The sequence below is a fragment of the Enhydra lutris genome, unplaced genomic scaffold (assembly GCF_002288905.1).
Source record: "Enhydra lutris kenyoni isolate GAN:26980312 unplaced genomic scaffold, ASM228890v2 scaffoldscaffold63, whole genome shotgun sequence".
Classification (NCBI taxonomy): Eukaryota; Metazoa; Chordata; class Mammalia; order Carnivora; family Mustelidae; genus Enhydra; species Enhydra lutris.
Window position 1 is genome coordinate 4,683,677 of NW_019154147.1, and position 6,290 is coordinate 4,689,966.

Sequence of the window (6,290 nt, forward strand, 5' to 3'; positions counted from 1 at the left end):
TAGATATAGATATAATATAGAGATATAGATAAACACAAACACACAGTTTAGTGGATTTAATTCCCACAACTCTCTCGAGGCATATAACATTATCACGAGTTCAGAGATGAGAAAATCGAGGCACAGAGAGATTAAATTACTTGGTCCGGGTCACATAGCTAGTTAGTGGTGGAACTAGGATTTGAAGGCTGGGAGGCTGGTTCTAGAGCCTGGGCCCACTATCGGTGGGACTAGAAGGGTGGGTCAGTCATCTTCTGTCATCTGGTGTGAAAAGCAGACAGCCAGTTTTCAGGCAGAGATTGAAGAATGAAATGAGAAGTACAGAAAGAAGCAAAAATAAGTTTCCTTTCTAATGAAGTCTCAGTTATCCCCTATAATGTCCTGAGACACCTTTACAAGGATTTTCTGAATATGAAGTAACTTCTGAATGTTATCACCAAGTATGTGATTAAGTTTTATCCATCCCTTCCTCCATCCTTCTCCATTCATAAAGGCATATATTGTGTCTGTTAGGACACATTCTACTGCAAAGTTCAGAACACCCACCTTCAGTGTTGTTTTTTGTTTGTTTGTTTTTTTAAGTTTTTTTTTTAATTTATTTATTTGACAGATAGAGATCACAAGTAGGCAGAGAGGTAGGCAGAGACAGAGAGAGGAGGAAGCAGGCTCCCTGCTGAGCAGAGAGCCTGATTCAGGGCTCGATCCCAGGTCCTGGGTCAGAGGCTTTAATCCTGAGGCACCCAGGCGCCCCCAGTGTGGGGTTTGAACTCACTACCCCAAGATCAAAAGTTGCACCCTCTACCCACCAAGCCAGGTAGACATCCTCACCCACCTTCAGTGATATAAGCAGAACTTCCCAACTGGTTTGCTGCTACTACTTACGTGCAAATAAATGGATTATAGATGTGGCTAAGTTATTAATTCCTTTAGACTTTTGGGACAGCTGGGCAGGACCTGAGGGGACCAAAGTCTCTGGGTCAGTCACCTCTGGCTGCAAATAGCCTGTCCATTTAGGTCAGTGTGCTGTACGAATAGTATCATTTTCTATTTGCACCATGGCTAGACGGTGTGGGGGAGCAGTGGTTTCAAGAATAGACTTCTAGGGGTGCCTGGGTGGCTCAGTTGGTTATGTTTCTGACTGCTGACCTCACTCAGGCCTTGATCTCAGGGTCATGAGTTTGAGCCCTGTGTTGGAGTCCAACCTGGATGTGGAGCCTACTTAAAAAAAAAATTGTCTCATGAAATAAGTTTGGGGATAAACCTTTCCAGGTCTGAGTACAGTACTTCAACAAAGTCATCCAGGCTCTTTCTCTCTTTCTATTCTGCTATTTCTATGACAGGGTTTTTGTCTTAGGCTTGGTACCTCATTGTTGTAAGATGGCTTCCCTATCTCCAAGTACCATGTTCTTACACAGCTGTGTTCAAAGCAGGAAAGGGTCGTGTCAAGGGGCTCTTCTGATTCATTGGCCTCTCTTATCAGAGAGCAAACTCTTTCCTAGAAGTTCCCCAGCAAGATTCCCTCCTTACTTTTTACTGACCAAATACGAAGGAGTCTTGGAGTTTGAGTATCTGACTTTTCCCAGTAGGCACAGGAGAACAGGGAAGTGGGTTTGGGAATGGCTGGAAAGTAGCGGACTGACAATGTCTGCCGCTTTTGTAAGTAACACTAAGTAATTGTATAAGTGAAGTTCCTAGATCTCATTCTAGTAGATATTTATTTATTTATTTATTTATTTAGTAAACTCTACCCCAGAAGTGGGGCTTGAACTCATGACAGATTGAAAATTGTATGCTATACAGGCACCTGGGTGACGATTCCCTTTGGCTCAGGTCATGACCCTAGGGTCCTGGGATCCAGGCCCCGCATTAGGCTCCCTGCTTGGCAGGAAGCCGCTTCTCCCTCTCCCACTCCCTCTGCTTGTGCTCCCTCTCTTGGGGTCTCTCTCTTTCAAATAAATAAATAAAATCTTAAAAAAAAAAAAAAGAAGACTTGGATGCTGTATAGACTAAACCAGCCAAGTGCTTCTCTAGATTTTTTTTTTTAAGATTTTATTTATTTATTTGACAGGCAGAGATCACAAGTAGGCAGAGAGGCAGGCAGAGAGAGAGGAGGAAGCAGGCTCCCTACTGAGCAGAGAGCCTGACACGGGGCTCGATCCCAGGACCCTGGAATCATGACCTGAGCCGAAAGCAGAGGCTTTAACCCACTGAGCCACCCAGGCGCCCCGATTTTTTTTTTTTTAGTAGAAGTCTACATGTAGCAATTCCATCTTACTAGTCTGGGACTTTACTTGGATAATTACAAATGCTGTCTTCAGTTTGTTCATGGCTCTAAGTTGGAAAAATTCATTATGTATTCCAAAGACAACATGATAGATATCTAAGAAATAGCCAAAATTGCAGGATTAAAGGAAGTTGTCCTGGGGCAATATTCAATAACTAGAATATTAGAAATCAAGTAACTTGATTCATATCCTGCTGCCCCCCCATTCCTGTTCCTATCTGGGTCTTATTTTAATAAATGGCATTACCATGCATCTAGTTGCTCAAACCAAATGCATGGGAGGAGTTCCTTCCCTGACCACCCATATTGAAGAAGCTAGCTACAAATCTTATCTATGCTATCTCTGAAATTTATAAAATCTATAATCTGAAATTATAAAATCTACCCAGTCCTCTCACTTTTCACTGTTATTTCTTCTTCCACCCTTAAATCTGCAATCCACTTCCCCCACATCAGCCAGAATATAGGCATCAGTTATCTACTGCTGTGTAACAAACCATCCCAAATCCCAAGGTCTTTTCTTCTTTGCTTTTTTGGAAGATTTTATTTATTTATTTGAGAGAGAGAGAATGAGAGAGAAAGAGCATGAGGGGGTTAGGGTCAAAGGGAGAAGCAGACTCCTCTTTGAGCAGGGAGCCCAATATGGGACTTGATCCCAGGACTCCAGGATCTAGACCTGAGCAGACGGGAGTTGCCCAACCAACTGAGCCACCCAGGTACCCCCAAATCCTAATGTCTTTAAAAAACAACTATTTTAGGTGTGCCTCACTGGCTCAGTCAATATAGTATGTGACTCTTGATCTAGGGGTTGTGAGCTCAAGTTCCACGTTGGGTGTTGAGCCTACTAAAAACAACAACAATGGCAGCCATTTTATTTACTCATGATTCTGTGGGTTGGTTGAGCAGGGTTCACCTGGAATAGCAAGTCTGTGTTCCATGTGGTGTGCATTAGACTTGCTTATGTGGCTGCAATGTAGGGTAGAGAATCCAAGATGGTCACTCCCATGTCTGGCCCCTCAGCTGGGATGGCTGGAAAGCTGGGGCCTCTCTACTCCTGTGCTATAGCATCCTTCATGGATGGCTTCCCTGTCCATGAGGCTTCTCAAGCACGCTAGCCCAAACTTCTTTTCATGGTGGCTCTGGGCTCCAAAAAGTGAAAGAGGAGGTAGCAAAGCCTTTTATGGTGCAATCTCAGAAGCTGCAGTGTCACTGTTATTTCTACCACATTCTATTGGTTAAAAGCAAGTCACAAGGCCTGCCCACATTCAAAAAGAGGGGAAATAGCGGGGAGGAGAGGCAAAGTCTCATTTGCAAAAGGGCCTGTGGGATGGTGTGAATGGTTGTGGCCATCTTTGGAAATAATCTACCAGCAAGGGCTTTTAGAAAAGTAAACCACACATCTCACATCCCCTCCTAAGAGTCCTTAATGCTTCCAGAGGCACTTAGAGTAAAATCCCAAAACTCTTTATCCTGAAAAGACCACCTGTCCCTCATGCTTGCCACTGTCTTCCTCTCTCATCACACTGACATTTTGTTCCTCCAACGCCCTTTCCTTTTTCCTTGTTTTTTCCAACTACTGAGAAACCTTCCAGGGGAATACTCTCCATCCCGACTTTAACTTTGCCATCTCCTCATGGTCAACTGAAATGTCATCTTTTAGGACACCGGGTGGCTCAGTCGGTTAAATGTCTGCCTTCAGCTGAGGTCATGATCCCAGTGTCCTGGGATTGAGTCCTGCATTAGGCATCCCTGCAGAGCAGGGAGCCTGCTTCTCCCTCTGCCTGCTGCTCCCCTTGCTTGTACTCTCTCTGACAAATAAATAAATAAAATCTTTAAAAAAAAATGAAATATCATCTTTTTAATTATTTATTTGAAAAAAAATTTTAAAGTAATCTCTATTGCCAACGTGGGGCTCAAACCTACAACCCCAAGATCAGGAGTCACATGCTCTACCGACTGACCAGCCAGGTGCCCCTAAACTTTTTTTTAAGTAAGCTCTATGCGCAGTGTGGGGCTTGAACTCATGAGATTAAGAGTCACATACTTTATCAACTAAGGCAGGTAGGTGCCTCAAATATCATCTTTTTAGGACAGATCTTCTCTGTCCACCCCATCAAAATCAGACTCCTTCTCTCACCCTCGTGTACTCTCTCTCTCTCTTTTTAAGATTTTATTTATTTATTTATTTGACAGAGAGAGACACAGAGAGAGAGGGAACACAAGCAGGGGGTGTAGGAGAGGAAGAAGCAGGTTCCCCGCTGAGCAGAGAGCCTAATGCAGGGCTCCATCCCTGGACCCTGGGATTATGACTTGAGCCAAAGGCGGACGCTTAACGACTGAGCCACCCAGGTGCCCCCTCATGTACTCTTTCACCTCCCTCTGTTTATCTCCTCCAAAGCACAGCCCCGAAAATTTAATTGCCTTCATGGTCATTAAAAAAAATTAAAAAAACATATTTGTTGATTGTTGAAGAGATGATGTTATCAAATATAAGTCTCTATAATGGCTAAAAATATGTTTACACATTTAAAAGCAGAGTGTTTCCTTTGAAGGAGGGAAGCCAGAAACTAACATTTCACTGGATATTCTCTTATGCCATTTGACTCTTTTACCCTATACATGTTTTTTAAAAGATCGAAACATTGTTATTTGTAAAGTTATCTCTACATCCAATATGGGGCTTGAACACACAACTGCAAGATCAAGAGTCTCACCCTCTACTAACTGAACCAGCCAGAGGCCCCTCAAAACATTATTTTGATAAAGTCTCTTTAATGGTGGGCTTACTCAGTGAAAATGATTTAGTGATTTTTTAAAATTTATTTATTTTGACAGACAAAGATCACAAGTAGGCAGAGAGGCAAGCAGAGAGAGAGGAGGAAGCAGGCTCCCTGCTGGGCAGAGAGTCCGATTCGATTCGGGGCTTGATTCCAGGACCCTGAGATCATGACCTGAGCTGAAGGCAGAGGCTTTAACCCACTGAGCCATGCAGGCGTCCCTGATTTAATGATTTTTTAATGATTTGATCAGGTCAATGACTGTCTTAGGAGACCCGGAGACTGTGAGCTGTCTTCTTGAAAAATTCGGTTGGCTTCCCTGGATTAGCAGGAGTTGAGGGAGATTCTTTTTTTTTTTAAAGATTTTATTTATTTATTTGACAGACAAAGATCACAAGTAGGCAGAGAGGCAGGCAGAGAGAAAGGAGGAAGCAGGCTCCCCGCCGAGCAGAGAGCCCAATGTGGGGCTCAATCCCAGGACCCTGGGATCACAACCTGAGCCAAAGGCAGAGGCTTTAACCCACTGAGCCACCCAGGCGCCCCTTGAGGGAGATTCTATAGAAGATTCTTTTTTCTATTTGCTTCAAGAAAGAATTAATGGCTTTAAATACATATTTTAAAAGAAAGCCTAAAAGGCTCTCAACATGTGAATCCTAGGAACCAGGCATAAAGCCATCAGATGCCTTAAAATATCCTAAAATGCAGGATGCAGGCTGTATTTAATTACTTGCCCTCTTCAGGACTGCAATTATTCTGCCTAAATTGTACAGGTCTCTTTTAAATAGCTCTCATGTTCCTTGTCACAAGACTTCTAATTGCAGATGGCAAAATAATTCATTAGAATAAGGGCACAAACTTCTGGACTTTAAAATTCAAATTTTACTTTATTTATTTTAAGATTTTATTTATTTATTTGACAGAGAGAGAGAGACAACGAGAGAGGGAACAGAAGCAGGGGGAGAAGCGGAGGGAGAGGGAGAAGCAGGGGTCCTGCTGAGCAGGGAGCCCAATGCCGGGCTTGATCTCAAGACCCTGGGATCATTATCTGAGCCAAAGGCAGCCGCTTAATGACTGAGCCACCCAGGCGCTCCGAATCCTGTAAATTAAATGGCTTGGGGCAATAGACCCATTTTTGAGTGTATATGTGTGTTTTGATTCTTTATCTAGGAGACTGGGAGCCAGCTCTTCACTTTCTGCCCCCCTTTTCTGTCTAAGGCTATAATATAATT